A 19,164-nucleotide genomic window follows, 5' to 3' on the forward strand; every position below is an offset into this window, starting at 1 on the left:
TCTTTTATCTTTCCTTTAATATTTATTTTTTTTATTTTAGTTTTAAATCCATCACTCCCCAACTATTTCTACATAATAGTTTGTGTTATTGTTATTAATTTTTTTTTATTTGTTATATTTATTTTATTTTTAACTCCTTTTCTCTTTTTTTTTTCTTTATGATGTTACGTACATCACATATATCTATATATTTATTTACTGTTATCTTATTTTCTTTTATTTTTCATTTTACAAATATTTATTTATTTATTTGTTTTATTTTTATTATTATTTTATTTTTTTTATATTAAATTTTGGATATTTCAACTATTACCCCCTTAAAAGAATTTTGTCCTCGAAATTTTTTTGTAGGTTACAGAATCAATAACCATATAAGCAATGATAATGAAAATTTCATCACTTAAACGAGAGAATGAGGTTCACAACTACACGTACCTGGATCCTATTTCTCAAATAGACAAGGGTAGAAAGAACGAATCGATTCCTCAGTTTCCCACGTTGCTTCACGCTCGGAGTGATTTTTCCATAGGACTTTAACGAACGGAATTATTTTCCTCCTCATGACCCTTTCTTGTCGATCCAATATAGCTTCTGGTTGTTCCTCATATGATAAATCCTCCTGAATAGTTTGTAAAGGATAACTAATGACATGTAATGGGTGGTAGTTATATCCCCTTAGTAGGGACACATGGAATACATTATGGACGTGAGAAAGTTGAGGCGGTAGTGCTAGTCGGTACGAAACCTCCTCGATTCTTTCAAGAATCTTGAACGGACCGATGAAACGGGGACTAAGCTTTCCCTTGATCCCAAATCTACGAACACCACGACACGGTGAAACTTTTAAAAATACGTGGTCCCCAACATTAAATTCAAGTGCTCGCCGGTGTCGATCTGCATAACTCTTTTGCCTGCTCTGCGCTTCTTTTAACTTTTCTCTAGCAATAGCAACCTTCTCGTTGGTGATTCGAACCAATTCTGGTCCTTCGATTACCTTTTCTCCAACTTCATTCCAACATATTACAATAGCTCAAACGGAGCCATGTCAATGCTTGCTTGCCAACTGTTGTTATATGCAAACTCAACCAAGCATAAATACTCATCCCAGTTTCCCGTCCACTCAAGAGCGCAAGCTCTAAGCATGTCTTCTAAAGTCTGAATCGTGCGTTCTGACTGCCCGTCCGTTTGCGGATGGAAAGCGGTGCTGAATTTTAATTTTGTACCCCAAGCAGCTTGAAAGCCTTTCCAGAATCGTGAGGTAAACCTCGGATCTCTATCGGACACGATCGAGGTTGGAGTACCATGTAGCCGAATAATCTCTTGCAAAAAGATCTCAGATAACTTACTAACTGAAAATCCTTCTTGAATCGGCAGAAAGTGAGCCGACTTGGACAACCTATCGACAACGACCCATATAGTATCGTTCTTCTTAAAAGTCTTGGGCAAACCTGTTACAAAGTCCATCGAGATTTCATCCCATTTCCACACCGGAATATCTAATGGCTGCAAAAGTCCGCTAGCTCGCTGGTGTTCGATCTTCACCTGCTGGCATGTGAGACATCTACTCACGTATTTAGCAACGTCCTCCTTCATGCCATTCCACCAAAAGTTTTGACGCAAATCTCGATACATCTTTGTAGATCCTGGGTGGATAGAAAATGGCGAGCTGTGTGCTTCAGCTAATAATGACTCACGTATGGCGGAATCATCGGGTACACACAGTCTTTTGCCACACCAAATCACTCCTTGCTCATCCACCCGAAACTCAGATTGCTTCCCAACCTCAATATTTTGTGATATTGCCCATAATTCACCGTCAGACTTTTGTGCATCCTTAATCCTTGAGATAAGGTCGGGCTCGATTTGCATTCTGGCAAGATAACCTTCCGATTTACCAACCTGAAAGCCAATGCCCATCCTGTCAAGATCGGATATAATTCGAGGTTGAATTTGAAGACATGATACAATGCCAAAGTTCTTTCGGCTCAAAGCGTCAGCCACCACATTAGCTTTGCCTGGGTGGTACTGAATGTTAGCATCGTAATCTTTTAATAACTCTAACCACCTCCTTTGCCTCATATTTAGCTCCTTCTGGGTAAATATATACTTGAGGCTCTTGTGGTCTGTAAAAATGTCACAAGTCTCGCCGTACAAATAATGACGCCATATCTTCAACGCAAAGACAATTGCGGCTAATTCCAAGTCGTGTGTCGGATAATTAACTTCGTAAGGTTTCAATTGGCGTGACGCATAAGCGATAACTTTCCCATGTTGCATTAACACGCAACCTAGGCCTTTTTTTGAGGCATCACTATAAATCTGGTAACCGCCTGAACCAGAAGGAAGAGTTAGTATCGGAGCCGATACAAGTCGCTTCTTCAACTCCTCAAAACTCTTCTCTCTTTCCTCATTCCATGAATACTTCACTCCTTTCCTCAAAAGTTGCGTGAGGGGTAAGGCAATGGTGGAAAACCCTTCCACGAACCTCCGGTAGTAGCCAGCTAGACCTAAGAAACTTCGAACTTCCGTAGCAGAAGTTGGCCTAGGCCACTTCGTGATTGCCTCAATCTTTGCGGGATCCATCTTGATTCCGTCCGCTGATACAACATGACCGAGGAATGCTACTTAATTGAGCCAGAAATCGCATTTTGAAAACTTTGCATACAACTTCTTATGTCGTAAAGTTTCAAGCACCTTACCTAGGTGTTCCTCATGTTCTTCCCTGCTCTTGGAATACACCAAGATGTCATCGATAAAAACAATGACAAATGTGTCTAAGAAATCATGGAATACCCGATTCATTAAATCCATGAAGACTGCAGGGGCATTGGTTAGCCCAAAAGGCATAACCAAGAACTCATAATGGCCCGGAAGGCAGTTTTCGGGACATCCTCCTCTCTTATCCTAAGTTGGTGGTAACCGGATCTCAAATCTATTTTCGAGAAGAACTTAGCGCCCTGAAGTTGATCAAAAAGGTCGTCAATGCGGGGTAGCGGATAACGATTACGAATCGTAATCTTGTTAAGTTCTCGGTAGTCAATACACAACCGCATACTACCATCCTTCTTTTTTTACAAATAAGACCGGTGCACCCCAAGGTGAGACGCTTGGTCTTATAAATCCCAATTCTAACAACTCCTGCAATTGCTCCTTCAGCTCTTTCAGTTCCAACGGAGCCATACGATACGGCGCCTTAGAAATAGGCTCCGCACCAGGGACCAAGTCGATGGTGAATTCGATTTCACGATCTGGTGGTAGCCTGGTAATTCGTCCGGAAACACATCAGGATACTCACGAACAACCGGATAACTGTCGATGCTGACTTCGCCAACTAAGGTATCCTTAACCGATGCTAGGAATCCAACACAACCATGAGATATCAACTTTTGAGCTTTGAGCGCTGAAATAATCTTAAGAGATTTACGAGGTTGGATCCCCTGATAGACAACATCAGGATGAAGAGGGTCGCCGAATATGACTCGTCTAGAATAACAATCAATTGCTACATGATGACGAGTCAACCAATCCATCCCGAGAATAACATCGAAGTCACTCATTTGTATAGGAAAAAGTTCCGCTTCACGTACAAAGGACTCAATACGAATAGGACAATCTCTATATACGTGTGTGATTATAATCGAGTTTTCCATAGGAGTAGAGATAGATAGAGTATGGTCTAATGACGTAGGTTCGATCATAAGGTATTTTGTGAACAAGTGAGAAACAACAGAATGGGTTGCCCCTGTATCAAATAACACATAGATATTTCTGTCACACCCCAAAATCCACCTGCGGAGTACTACCGCTTGGAGGAGTGACTGACCAGGATCCAGCCACCAATCATATTGAACAAGCATATAAGTAGTTATAAAGTCTAACCAATACAATTGGTGTTAAATCAAAACATAGTTCAAGTTGCAAGCGGAAGCATAAGTCTTAAAATTTAAAACATAAGTTCAATTGTTCTCAAGTTTAACATGACACGCAGCTATCCATGTCCCACAACGACTCTCCTCCATGCAAGCTCCAGCTAAGTACCTATGGTCCTGCAAAGCATGTAGTAACGAGTCAACAACTAGTTGAGTGAGTTCACGGTTGGGTGTTCGTTTTAAGTTGTTTCGAAAACAGTTTCCTTTATCTGGCATCCTGCCGTGGGGGTTACCCCATAGTTGAAAACGTGACTTGTTTATTCCCGGTTACTCTGTCATTCCAGCCGCGGGGGCTACCCCGTGTTAGTTATCTAGCATTTCGGTCGTGGGGGCTACCCCATGTATACACTAGACTTGTTACCATATCGACTGCTGACTGTAGTCATGTTTATGTGCCCTGAAACTGTCAATGTCTATCATCATTGACGTGCCCCAGATCCATTAGTTCACGCCCGTCCTCTGCGGCACGGTGTGAGGTTTGTCAGACCTAAATAGCGCTATCTAACTAATGACCCGCTCGCCATTGGCCCTGCGATTAAGTCGATATAAAAGGAGGGACTTCGTGATAGAGTTTTGGTCTAGTACGAGTTATCTGTCGGTAAGGACGAGGAGTTACATTCCCGAACCACTGCTGTCCTACCCAAGGAGGACGAGGAATCTACGTTCCTTAACCCCATTCCCGACCCAGGGAATCCCATGCTTTGTAGAGGGTGTGAACTCACCTTGGTTTGCTCGGCAGATACACAGAAAAGTCAATCAAGTTGTAAGTGGTCAACTATGTCCTAACATAGATACCATTCAAGTCAGGTTCGTATCCAAGCAGTGCACGTATGTTCTACACGTATACTAGAAAGTCACATATAGGTACCATTCATGGCATACACGTATAAGCATAGCGGTTTACAATAATACCTACGAGTTGAACAGTAGCATGTACACAAGTAGCAAAGCCCAAAGACCCGGCCCAATCTTAAGCCCGTAGCAATGCAAGTCCCAACAGTGCATGACATACAAAATTAGCAATACACAGAAAAACTCATACAATCGGCCCATTAACATAGGCCCGTAACTATGCAAGTCCAGTCCAGCGAGTGTGCGTGCATGGTCTCGGGTCGAGACTGTGCGATCTCGAATCGAGACTGTGCGATCTCAGTTAAAGCCTACGAGTTCTCGAGTCATGCATGACTAGTCGAGACTAGGTGATCTCGAGTCGCAACCGGACCCGCAACCGAGGTCTCGAGTCATGTTGTTTGTGGGCTGATGAAGCATGGTCTCGAGTCGAGACTAGAGGTTCTCGACTCGCAACATTGTGTTGGAACCGTGATCTCGAGTTGACATATGGTGGTCTCGAGTCGAGACCGAAGGTCTCGGCTGGACATCCGCTGATTTCCTGACATATGTACTAAACCAATAGAATTTCATGTTCATGAGATAATGTACTATCCAATAACATTGCACTAACATGTCTCCTTGTCTAACCTTAACCGAAATGGATCAAACATACTAATTTTCAAATATTCAAGACATCTTCATATCACATTCATGTTGTTCTTCATATATTCAAGTAGTTCATCATGATTATTCAAACTTTTTCATCATATTTTAGGGTTCTTTTAGCATTAATCTAGTCATAACATGAATAACCATCAAAACACTTAAACATAACACCTCAAACTCGGCTCTATACTAATCCGATTACATGACATATGCAAACCGGTCTCATGAACATCAACAATGAGTGGTTTAAATCACATTTGATACAAGATATTACTAACTCATCATGCAATATATATCCGAAATCGAGACATGTTAACCGATTATCATCATTATACACATTAAGAACATCATACACATTAAGAACATCATGAAACACCAACATCAACAATAAACATCATAAAACACTAACACTAACACCAACAATAAACATCATAAAGACACTAACACCAACAATAACATCATAAAGACACTAACCGGTTGACGGGTTTCAAAGGTGTGTATGATGCTTCCAAATGGGTGTGTGTGTGTGCCGATCCAAGAGCTCCTTATGGTTGCCGTTTGAATCCAAGAATGAAGGAGAAGGATGTTGTGGCTTAGGGTTTTAGTGAGGGAGAATGGAGAGTGTGTGTGTAGAGGAGTATGTGTGTTGTTTGTCCAAAAATGACAAGTGTGGCTATCACTAAGGATTATATACTTGCTCCACAATGGTGCACCCTAATGGGTTTTCGGATGGATCAAAAGGCCCAACCGGCCCAACAGTTACTGTTCACTCGAGACCTCATGGTCTCGAGTCGGGTTCTCGGTTCTCGGCTCACTTACACATATATATATATATACATACTACACATACAAGCACACGCACAAAATCACATAAAAGGTTCACCTTTATCATTAAGTTAACAAGTTAGCTACTCATATAACGTTCAAACATGTAACATCAAGACACAACGAAAGGTTCTAAGTTTCGAGTTGTCACATCATCCCCAAGTTGAAAGAAATTTCGTCCCGAAATTTGGTAAGCACTCACTGAGGAAGCTAGTTAAGTTGTATGGTTTTCCCGGTTTTCCTAGGGCGTCACATCCTCCCCCCGTTGATCTGGAATTTCGTCCCGAAATTCCGTAGCTTCAGCCTCAGTAGTGGTCGTACTGTTTGCGAACAGCTGGGGATACTTTTGTTTCATCTGATCTTCGCGCTCCCAGGTGAACTCTGGGCCGCGACGTGAGTTCCAACGAACTCGTACGAGAGGTATTCTAGTGCTCTTGAGGACCTTAACATCCTGGTCCGTGATTTCAACCGGTTCCTCGACGAATCGTAACTGCTCGTCGATAGTGAGTTCCTTCAGAGGAACTATGTGGGTCTTATCTGACAGACACTTCTTCAGATTCGACACGTGAAAAACGTTGTGAACTGCACCGAGTTCTGCTGGTAAGTTTAGTCTGTAGGCCACCCTGCCTATCTTCTCAATGATTTCGAATGGTCCAACGTATCGCGGGTTAAGTTTGCCTCGTTTACCAAAACGAACCACACCTTTCCAGGGTGAAACTTTGAGTAGTACCCGCTCCCCAACCTGGAGCTCAAGTGGTTTCCTGCCCTTATCGGCGTAGGCCTTCTGACGGTCACGAGCGGCCGCCATGCGTTGTCGTATTTGAGCAATCCGTTCATTAGTGTCTACCACATGTTCCGGACCAGTGATTTGACTATCCCCCACCTCTGCCCAACAAAGAGGTGACCGGCATTTACGTCCGTACAATGCCTCAAACGGAGCAGCTTTAATGCTGGTGTGGTAGCTGTTATTGTACGAGAATTCCACAAGTGGCAGATGCTTTTCCCAGCTGTTGCCAAAGTCGATTACACATGCACGAAGCATGTCTTCTAAGGTCTGGATAGTGCGCTCGGACTGCCCGTCCGTCTGAGGGTGATACGCTGTGCTCATATCTAAACGTGAGCCAAAGGACTTGTGCATTGCTTGCCACAGCTCTGAAGTAAAACGTGCATCTCGATCGGAGATGATAGAGGTGGGCACCCCGTGCCTCGAAACAACTTACTTGAGGTATATTTCCGCTAGAGTGGAGAATTTATCCGTTTCCTTAATCGCCAAGAAGTGTGCGGATTTCGTGAGTCGATCCACGATCACCCAAATAGTATCGTTTCCGCGCTGAGATCTAGGTAGGCCAGTAACGAAATCCATGGAAATTTGCTCTCATTTCCATTGTGGTATCTCTGGTTGCTGGAGTAGGCCTGAGGGTTTCTGATATTCTGTCTTGACTCGCGCACAAGTCAAACACTTGCTGACGTAAGTTGCTATGTGGGCCTTCATGCTAGGCCACCAATACGTAGTTTTAATATCGTGGTACATCTTATCCGAACCAGGGTGTACCGAGTAGCGAGATTTGTGCGCTTCATCCATCACAAGCTCTCGTAGGTTGCCATAGAGTGGGACCCAAATACGTCCTGTTACGTAGTAAGCACCGTCTTCCTTCTGTTCTAAGTGTTGTCTTGACCCGCGTAGGGCTTCAGCCCTAACGTTTTCTGGTTTCAGTGCTTCTATCTGAGCAGCTCGTATTTGAGAAGGGAGACTAGAATGTATAGTGAGTTGTAAAGCTCTCACGCGCTTAGGCGCAGTGTCCTTTCGACTGAGGGCGTCAGCCACAACATTGGCCTTGCCCGGGTGATACCTGATGGAGCACTCGTAGTCATTCAGTAGTTCGACCCATCGTCGTTGCCACATATTTAGTTCCTTCTGCTTGAATATGTGCTCTAGGCTCCTGTGGTCGGTGTAGATGGCGCACTTGGTACCGTACAGGTAATGTCGCCATAACTTTAATGCGAAAACAACAACTCTCAGCTCTAAATCGTGTGTAGTGTAGTTCTTCTCGTGAACTTTGAGTTGTCGTGAGGCGTAGGCTATGACTTTATCTCGTTGCATCAATACACAACCAAGACCTTGAATTGATGCATCACAGTAAACCACAAAATCGTCTGTGCCCTCTGGCAGTGAAAGGATAGGTGCACTACAAAGTCTATCCTTTAGATGTTGAAAGGCTAACTCCTGTGCATTTCCCCAACGATAAACGACGCCTTTCTGCGTTAGCGAGGTGAGAGGCTGTGCGATCTTAGAAAAATCCTTAATGAATCTCCTGTAGTAACCCGCCAATCCCAAGAATTGGCGAATTTCCTTTGGTGTGCGAGGTGCAGGCCAGTTCTTAATAGAGTCTACCTTGGATGGATCAACGTGAATCCCATCCTTGTTTACCACGTGGCCTAGGAAATGGACCTCACGAAGCCAGAAGTCGCATTTCGAGAACTTTGCGTAAAGCTGTTCTGTTCGAAGGAGTTTCAGAATAAGTCGTAGATGATGCTCGTGTTCCTCCTGACTCTTAGAATAGATCAGGATGTCATCGATGAAGACTATAACGAGTTTGTCCAGATAAGGCTTGCACACTCGGTTCATCAAGTCCATGAAAACTGCAGGTGCGTTTGTCAGCCCAAACGGCATGACCAAAAACTCATAGTGCCCATAACGAGTTCTAAAGGTTGTCTTAGAGACATCCTCTTCTCGAACTCTCAGCTGGTGATATCCCGATCTCAAATCGATCTTTGAATAGTAGCTCGACCCCTGCAACTGATCGAACAAGTCGTCAATACGTGGTAGAGGATAACGGTTCTTCACAGTCACCTTGTTGAGTTCACGATAGTCGATACACATTCTGAAGGTACCGTCCTTCTTCTTCACAAATAGTACTGGAGCTCCCCAGGGCGATGAGCTAGGACGAATAAAACCCTTATCCAAGAGTTCTTGTAGTTGCGTAGAGAGTTCTTCCAACTCTGATGGAGCTAAACGATAAGGTGCACGAGCTATAGGCGCAGCTCCAGGAGCTAGCTCAATCTGAAACTCGACTTGGCGATGGGGTGGAAGACCAGGTAATTCCTCAGGAAATACCTCAGGATAGTCACGTACAACCGGAAAATCTTCTATCTTCTTTTCTTTCTCCGAGGTGTCAGTAACTAGAGCCAAAACCGCAGTGTGGCCCTTTCGTAAGCACTTCTGGGCCTTAAGGAGAGAGATGATGTTCTCAACAGCACTTCTCTTGTCGCCACGAATTATGAGAGGTTCACTACCGGAACCAGGAATACGAACGATCTTCTCGTTGCAAAGAATCTCTGCTCGGTGTTGGGATAACCAATCCATCCCAATGACAACGTCGAAACTACCCAAGACGATAGGAATAAGGTCAATAGAGAAGGTTTGGTTAGCGAGAATAAGTTTGCAACCTTTGACTACGTGCGAGGCCTCCAAACTCTTACCATTAGCTAGCTCTACAGTGTGCTTGTTGCTCAGGGGTGTTGGAACACGCTTAAGCATTTTACTAACTTCTAGTGACACATAGCTAGTATCGGCACCCGAATCAAATAAAACTGTAACATAAAAGTCGTCGAGAAGGAACTTACCCGTCACCACGTTGGGGTCATTCCTTGCTTCACCTTGGCCAATCACGAACACTCGCCCCTTGGCACCATTGTTGTTGTTGTGGTTCCCATTGTTACCATTCCCCTGATTGTTGTTGTTATTGTTGTTCTGGTTCAGTTGGGGACAATCTTTCTTGAAGTGGCCTTCAGCTCCACACTGAAAGCACCCTTTGTTGTTACCCTGTTGCTGCCGCTGGTTCTGTTGAGCTTGCTGACGATTCTGATTGGCGGGGTATAAGCTCCTGCAATCCTTTGCGGCGTGACCAGGCTTGTTGCACCGATGACAGTTGCCCCTAGTGCATGGCCCACTGTGGTGTAGGTTGCAGCGATTTCATTTGGGGTGATTCCCCTTGTACCCGCCATGACCTTGACCACCAGACGATTGCTGACCGGGGCTTTTGTAGTCATCAGTCTTTCTCTGCTGAGACTGAGATTGCACAGAAGTTGAACCCTTGCTTGAAGTTCCATCCCATTTCCGTTTGTTGTCACTAGAGGAACCAGAAGTAACTGTAGCACCTATACGCTTTGGTAACTTGTTCTGCTCCACCGCTTGATCAGTAAGACGGTGAGCCAACTGAACAACCTGCTGTATAGTGGCCAGGTTTGCTGAAGTCACATGACTTTGGATTTCTGGCACCAAGCCCTTGAGATACAGTTCAATTCGCTTATATGGAGGGTCCACCATAGTAGGACACAATAAGGCGAGCTCATGCGATCTCTTAGTATACGCCTTAATCTCTGACCCCGTCATCTTGAGGTTGTAGAACTCGTCTTCCAACTTATGAATGTCATCGCGACTGCAGTACTCCTCCCTGATCATTTCCTTGAAAGTTTCCCATGGGGTGGCGTTGGCAGCAACCAACCCCAGCATTTGAACTTGAGCGTTCCACCACGTGAGGGCTAAACCCTCGAGAGTACCGGTAGCATACTTCACCATGCGCGCCTCAGGGCATTCACACATTTCGAAGACAGATTCTAGTTTTTCAAACCAGTGGAGGAGACCTACTGCTCCTTCAGTTCCGCTAAAAGTAGTCGGTCGGCAGTCCATAAAGGTCTTAAAGGTGCACACCGGTGGCTGAGCATGTTGACCTAAGGTAGGTGAAATAAAGACAGAGTTTAACACAAAGTTTGGTTCACGAGAGTAGGATTCTAAAGATCCTAGGATGAGTTCGGACTGCAGGATATACCTCCTGCGTATGCAGCTGCAAGTGCTGCGGCAACTCGTTCGTTGATCAGAGCCGTCAACTGGGCTTGTGTCATGTTAACGCGTCCACTCATGATCTTCATACAAGAGGGAAACATGAGTGAGAGAGGTTCGCGAAAGTGCCATGGCAGAAGAGAGTAAGCACACATGTGTTCAAGCAACAGTAGTTATACTAATCAAGCATACCATGGGCAATGTACCATGTAACTAACAAGTAGGCAATATACACAGATCATATCACCTAGGATGTCGAGCCTTGCATGTGGAGTGAAGCGTCGTTGTGGACCGTTGAGCACTATACCGGCTATAGTCTGGTTTTAACAAAAACGTTTCTCCTTTATTAAAACCTAGTTCACTATAACCAATGGCTCTGATACCAATCTGTCACACCCCAAAATCCACCTGCGGAGTACTACCGCTTAGAGGAGTGACTGACCAGGATCCAGCCACCAATCATATTGAACAAGCATATAAGTAGTTATAAAGTCTAACCAATACAATTGGTGTTAAATCAAAACATAGTTCAAGTTGCAAGCGGAAGCATAAGTCTTAAAATTTAAAACATAAGTTCAATTGTTCTCAAGTTTAACATGACACGCAGCTATCCATGTCCCACAACGACTCTCCTCCATGCAAGCTCCAGCTAAGTACCTATGGTCCTGCAAAGCATTTAGTAACGAGTCAACAACTAGTTGAGTGAGTTCACGGTTGGGTGTTCGTTTTAAGTTGTTTCGAAAACAGTTTCCTTTATCTGGCATCCTGCCGTGGGGGTTACCCCATAGTTGAAAACGTGACTTGTTTATTCCCGGTTACTCTGACATTCCAGCCGCGGGGGCTACCCCGTGTTAGTTATCTGGCATTTCGGCCGTGGGGGCTACCCCATGTATACACTAGACTTGTTACCATATCGACTGCTGACTGTAGTCATTTTTATGTGCCCTGAAACTGTCAATGTTTATCATCATTGACGTGCCCCAGATCCATTAGTTCACGCCCGTCCTCTGCGGCACGGTGTGAGGTTTGTCAGACCTAAATAGCGCTATCTAACTAATGACCCGCTCGCCATTGGCCCGGTGATTAAGTCGATATAAAAGGAGGGACTTCGTGATAGAGTTTTGGTCTAGTACGAGTTATCTGTCCGTAAGGACGAAGAATTACATTCCCGAACCACTGCTGTCCTACCCAAGGAGGACGAGGAATCTACGTTCCTTAACCCCATTCCCGACCCAGGGAATCCCATGCTTTGTAGAGGGTGTGAACTCACCTTGGTTTGCTCGGCAGATACACAGAAAAGTCAATCAAGTTGTAAGTGGTCAACTATGTCCTAACATAGATACCATTCAAGTCAGGTTCGTATCCAAGCAGTGCACGTATGTTCTACACGTATACTAGAAAGTCACATATAGGTATCATTCATGGCATACACGTATAAGCATAGCGGTTTACAATAATACCTACGAGTTGAACAGTAGCATGTACACAAGTAGCAAAGCCCAAAGACCCGGCCCAATCTTAAGCCCGTAGCAATGCAAGTCCCAACAGTGCATGACATACACAATTAGCAATACACAGAAAAACCCATACAATCGGCCCATTAACATAGGCCCGTAACTATGCAAGTCCAGTCCAGCGAGTGTGCGTGCATGGTCTTGGGTCGAGACTGTGCGATCTCGAATCGAGACTGTGCGATCTCAGTTAAAGCCTACGAGTTCTCGAGTCATGCATGACTAGTCGAGACTAGGTGATCTCGAGTCGCAACCGGACCCGCAACAGAGGTCTCGAGTCATGTTGTTTGTGGGCTGATGAAGCATGGTCTCGAGTCGAGACTAGAGGTTCTCGACTCGCAACATTGTGTCGGAACCGTGATCTCGAGTTGACATATGGTGGTCTCGAGTCGAGACCGAAGGTCTCGGCTGGACATCCGCTGATTTCCTGACATATGTACTAAACCAATAGAATTTCATGTTCATGAGATAATGTACTATCCAATAACATTGCACTAACATGTCTCCTTGTCTAACCTTAACCGAAATGGATCAAACATACTAATTTTCAAATATTCAAGACATCTTCATATCACATTCATGTTGTTCTTCATATATTCAAGTAGTTCATCATGATTATTCAAACTTTTTCATCATATTTTAGGGTTCTTTTAGCATTAATCTAGTCATAACATGAATAACCATCAAAACACTTAAACATAACACCTCAAACTCGGCTCTATACTAATCCGATTACATGACATATGCAAACAGGTCTCATGAACATCAACAATGAGTGGTTTAAATCACATTTGATACAAGATATTACTAACTCATCATGCAATATATATCCGAAATCGAGACATGTTAACCGATTATCATCATTATACACATTAAGAACATCATACACATTAAGAACATCATGAAACACCAACATCAACAATAAACATCATAAAACACTAACACCAACAATAAACATCATAAAGACACTAACACCAACAATAAACATCATAAAGACACTAACCGGTTGATGGGTTTCAAAGGTGTGTATGAAGCTTCCAAATGGGTGTGTGTGTGCCGATCCAAGAGCTCCTTATGGTTGCCGTTTGAATCCGAGAATGAAGGAGAAGGATGTTGTGGCTTAGTGTTTTAGTGAGGGAGAATGGAGAGTGTGTGTGTAGAGGAGTATGTGTGTTGTTTGTCCAAAAATGACAAGTGTGGCTATCACTAAGGATTATATACTTGCTCCACAATGGTGCACCCTAATGGGTTTTCGGATGGATCAAATGGCCCAACCGGCCCAACAGTTACTGTTCACTCGAGACCTCATGGTCTCGAGTCGGGTTCTCGGTTCTCGGCTCACTTACACATATATATATATATATATATATATATATATATACATACTACACATACAAGCACAAGCACAAAATCACATAAAAGGTTCACCTTTATCATTAAGTTAACAAGTTAGCTAGTCATATAACGTTCAAACATGTAACATCAAGACACAACGAAAGGTTCTAAGTTTCGAGTTGTCACAATTTCGTTCACCAAGTTGAAGGATTCCAGATACCGTACCTGGGGCATTAGCAGCGTCAGTGGCAGAAAGCGCAAAAACTCTTCCTCCAGTATTAGGTGGTGCGACACTTCCTCCAATGCTTTTCTTATTATCTGGATTCGGGCAATTCTTAATCATATGCCCAGTCTGGCCACATTTAAAACATGCCCCCATAGCTTTGCGACAAACGCCCCGATGAATCTTCCCACAAGTGTTGCATACAGGAACTTGATTCTGATTTGGGTTTCCATGTGGATTCGGGGATTGTGCTTTAGTGGGTCCTGTATACGGTTGAATCTGATTCTGGGTAGGTCTCTGGTTTTGGGGTCTAGGCTGCCATGGTCGTATCTGATTTCCAGAATTTCGATTTGCTTGAACTCTACGATCTTGAAGGTGTGTAGCATTAGATGATTGGCTTGTAACTTGCTTGGGTAACCCATCCCTGTCCCTTTTCTTGCTCTCCCCGGTTCGAGCTAGGAACTCTTTCCTTTCGAACTCAAAAGTCTTTATTGCATCTGCCACCTCTGTAAGATCCTTGAATTTCATAAACATAATTGACTTGCGGATTCGATCACAAACTGCCCATTTACATTTTTCTGCCTGAACCTCTGGTGTTCCCGCGGCATCCCCCACAATGCTCGCCAACCTTGCAAATCGTGTAATAAACTCTGACGCTGGTTCATCGTTTCCCTGTCGAATTACTGCATACTCCCTCATGTAGGATTCTCTATCAGCTGTAGAGAAATACTTCTCATAAAACAGGGTGCGGAATTCTGTCCAAGAAAGGGCAGCAGCATAAGCATCGCCTCCTTTGACTTGCTTATGTCCTTCCCACCAAGTTTGTGCGTCGTCCTCTAACTTATAAGTGGCTAATCTGACTTTGTATTGATCTGCGACTCCCAATACTTCGAAGATTTTCTCAATATGAGCTATCCAAATCCTGGCCTCAATTGGAGTAGCCGCGTAACTGAAAGACCTTGGCCTTTCCTTTTGGAACCTCTTTAGCCACACGTGGATGCCTTCAACTGTGTTATCTGTGGCATTCTCATCAACTACACCCCCAGAATTTGGTCCAGTGTTGGCGCGTCCTTCGGGGTGAGTTTGTTGAATAACCGCTTCCACAGTTTGCGCAACAAGGGTAGGGAGTAATCCTGCCAGAGCTTGGTTGATCGCAGAAATCATGTTCGGATCAACCGGGGTATCATTTGAAGCAGTATCGTTGTTTGTACGGTTCGCGGTGCGGGTAGTCCTACGTGTTTGACGACGAGGAGGCATCTAAAAGAAAGGATACGAAGGTTCAATATAGGGGACAAGGACCAAAGAAAGATATAAGTCTAAATCCTAATCTACCGAAATCTTAACCTACCCAAGTCCTAATCTACCCATTCCTCACATGTCTTAATTACTATATTTAAGTTTTCTACAGGAAAGAGCCTTTGCTCTGATACCATAACTGTAACACCCCACCCCGGAATGGAGTGACGTGTCACTATTACAGTAGTCAAAACAAAAGACAACATTCCATAAATTAAACATTTTATAACACCAAAAGAGTGTACAGTAGCCCTAGAGTTATATTGTTTATTACATATTGTAAAATGCCCAATTTTGATAAACTAGCATGTGCTACAAAAATGGCTAACCTTTTCTTTTCCCAAAATCCTAGAGCTAATTCTTCTCTCTTTCACACCCCGCCCTGATTATCCTGTGAACCTGTTAAAGAAAAGAATTTACGGAATGAGCCAAATGCCCAGTACGGATAAAAAAAATAAAATAGAAAAATAAAAAAAATAATAATTTTGTAACGATTACAACTAATATAACAAGTCAGAAATATCATAACCTGAAATGATACGATGCAAATAAAGCAAGCCAATAATAATCGTATCAACTGGATGTACCCATTGAGCCGAATAACATAACAGACATGCACGTAGAGCTGCAGACCCTACGTACCGGACGTGAGATGGTGTGTGGGCATACACAACAACCATTCACTAGAAAACCTACACATATATTCTAGGATCAGTCCATACGCCTCCTAATGGCCTCATGTACCTCATTAGTACTAAGGAGACGCCGTGATTTAGGCTCACCGTCACGGTAAGTGCCACGTCATCGATGCCGCAATGACGTGCTTGTGGTCACCCCCACAAGTAGGAACATGCTCGGGTAACAGAATACAACTCAAATGGTACTGCAACATCACATCTCAAACACGCTCTCTAAGCGTCAAAGCAATTACATAACCAAATCGTAACACAGGAACATGCGATAATGAGTACAAACAAAATAAATTCCTATCGCATGCAATAAATATATATATTTCAATATTTCGAATACAAAATAATCGCACGAATTGAACGGATGATCAAACAATGATGAGAATTGCCAAAAACGTTAGGAGTTCCGAAGGATAGAAAATAAGAAACAAGGTTTGTAACAATCGAATATGATAACTATAAGGATAGGAGTAAAGATCCGTTCAAAAAAAAGGGTTACACAAACAATAGAACAATATAACAGTAAAAGTTGGGTAAGAATCCGTACCTCAAAAGATGATCCACAATAACGTCAGACTTGTTCTTTAAGGGGGTCGTGACAACCTACAAGTAACTTACGTTGGATAAGATTTACGCTTTTAACTAGGTGGGATTAAAAGTAGACCAGTTTGGTTACGAGCCGAGCTTGACAGATTTGATGTTATCATCTTATTTAATTTACAAAGGATTATAAACATCATGTCTCTTTTTTTTCACATAATATATAATTCCGAGATCTATACTTAATATTTATACATCTATAAGGTATTTAAATATTTGTTAAAATTTCTTAGTTACTATAGTGGAGATCTAAAGCTGTTTAACATTTCATTATTTTATACAAGCTATCTGATATATATGCATTTATATAAAATATATATTTCTCATAAAGTTATGAATATACCAAGTCTATTTACGTTTTCCTTCCAATATACATAGATTCACTAGCATATTATAATAATCCTTTTAAACTTATTAATTAAGTATGAGACCATGGATAAGTAAACTATGCTAATTATGTTACTGGGTGCTTGGGAGCCTTGTACAAGTTAGACAAGAACAACAGAAGGTTTTAACTCTTGGACAGTTAAAAATATGGAATACACTTAGAAATGCATTAATATTCATTTGAGTTTCTGCTCACAAAAATATGGATTTAGATAAGTTGCATAATTTTGTTACAAGTATGTATGCTCATTTTTTTTTTGTATTATAAAATAACACACAAAAAAAATAGTCTCATCTAAGTTTAAAAGCTAAATTAGTTCATGACTAAAGTAAACCAATTCAAAGGCAAATCATGGAAGTTATTGTTATTATTGATTTTATATACTTTGTTCAATTACATCAAGCTTCAAACATAGCGTGAACACAGTCCTCTTTCCTTTTTATGAGTTATTAATACATTTCACATACATTCTTTTGATTCAGCCGATTATCAACACTTAACTGGGCATGAAAATGGACAGACAAGCATGAATTAATTATAAGGTTTCGTTTTGGTACCTTAGCTTCGAAAGTGAAACGACCTGGGAAGCGGGTGTCGCCGGAGAAGTAGCGGAGAAACGATTGGGGCCTTCTGTGGTGCTAGCGGTGGTTGCAGTGGTGGGACACGGTGGAGGGCGGTGTTGGTTTTGGATTTTTGGAATTATTTTTGTTGGCCGGAATTATTGCAGGTCGGTTCCTATTTATAGAGGAAATGAGGCGGTGGAGGACAGCTTGTTGGCGGTGGTAGCGTCTTGCGGCGGCGATGCGACGGCGAGACACACTCGGAGTGGGACAGGTTGTCGGTGGCTTGCAGGCGGCGGTGTACAGCGATGATGTGCAGAGAAGGGTTTCAGGGTCAAATTGGTCAAGGTCTCTTCTTTTCTTTTTGGGTCAATTGTGTAGAGCAACCATTTATTTCTCTTTTATCTTTCCTTTAATATTTATTTTTTTTATTTTAGTTTTAAATCCATCACTCCCCAACTATTTCTACATAACTAGTCGTTTACCCGCGCGATGCGGCGGGAAACATATCACTTAGGTTGGTGAGTTTATGGCTATGTACGGGGCGGTTCGGTTTTGAGCCATAACCAAAACCAAATTCGCGATGCAAAGGAAAACACAACACTTGTTAGTAATTCTAAGGGTGTGCATGTGAATGTTCAATTCAGTTGGATCATAACTAAAATCTAAATTTTCGGTTAAGTTACTTCAAAACCGGTCATAGGGATTTAAAGAGTTTTAAAAGAATATAAACAAACCGAACTGCGCCAAACCAACAAAAGCACAACCATAAGCTCAAACTAACCAAACCAATCCGCCTGTAATTTCTGATCTATATTTAACATTCGAAGTTATATTCGACAAAATTCTAAAAGTTAAAATTTTCTTATGCAAGTGTTGACTTGCGACAGTCGTGTATTGACTTACATTTCATTTACATACCTTTTTTATTTATTTATTTATTTTTTTTTTACTTTGTTAAGATTTTCAAAACATTCCATAGTTACAGTTTGGTCAACGTTTTTTAAACAACAAAATGTGAAATGACACACCATAAAATATCTTTGGAAACCTTAGACCACACAGTGTGGTGGTATGGATATGGGGTGAAGCCTTTCATGTCATCAACACTGACTCATATATGGCGTGGGGGGATGGGCTTGAGATTCTCCAAGGGCGTGGAGAGGAAAGGGTTTGGATGGGGAGGGTGTTGATTGGTTTGGGTGAATGGAGGATGATGATGATTGGTGTTTTGTTTTTTTAAAGAATTACAATAAAAGAAACAATAAACAAAAAACCTTAGCTCCACCTTGCCCACCACCCCCATGGTTTTGAGGGTTTTGCCCGCCATGCCCCATCTGCCTATGTGACTGACATGTGGCACAAAAAACTCCCTCCACCTTCACAACCACACCGAGTTTCTACATTTAGAAAATATTGCTTGAATAAAATTTAGGATTTAGTTAAGTTCTATTTAAAAAAATGAACCTTC

General features: G+C 42.5%; 1 long non-coding RNA gene across 1 annotated transcript; it reads right to left on the bottom strand.

Annotated features, from left to right (window-relative positions):
* Positions 1–15,645: 15,645 nt before the first annotated feature.
* Positions 15,646–18,079, bottom strand: LOC110922149. The gene is made up of 3 exons (XR_002582925.2): positions 17,691–18,079; positions 16,693–16,748; positions 15,646–15,855 (listed from the first exon to the last, which is right to left on the bottom strand). It is a non-coding gene; the product is annotated as an uncharacterized LOC110922149 (long non-coding RNA).
* Between the last annotated feature and the right edge of the window lie 1,085 nt (positions 18,080–19,164).

This window comes from Helianthus annuus, chromosome 17, assembly GCF_002127325.2.
Source record: "Helianthus annuus cultivar XRQ/B chromosome 17, HanXRQr2.0-SUNRISE, whole genome shotgun sequence".
Taxonomy (NCBI): Eukaryota; Viridiplantae; Streptophyta; class Magnoliopsida; order Asterales; family Asteraceae; genus Helianthus; species Helianthus annuus.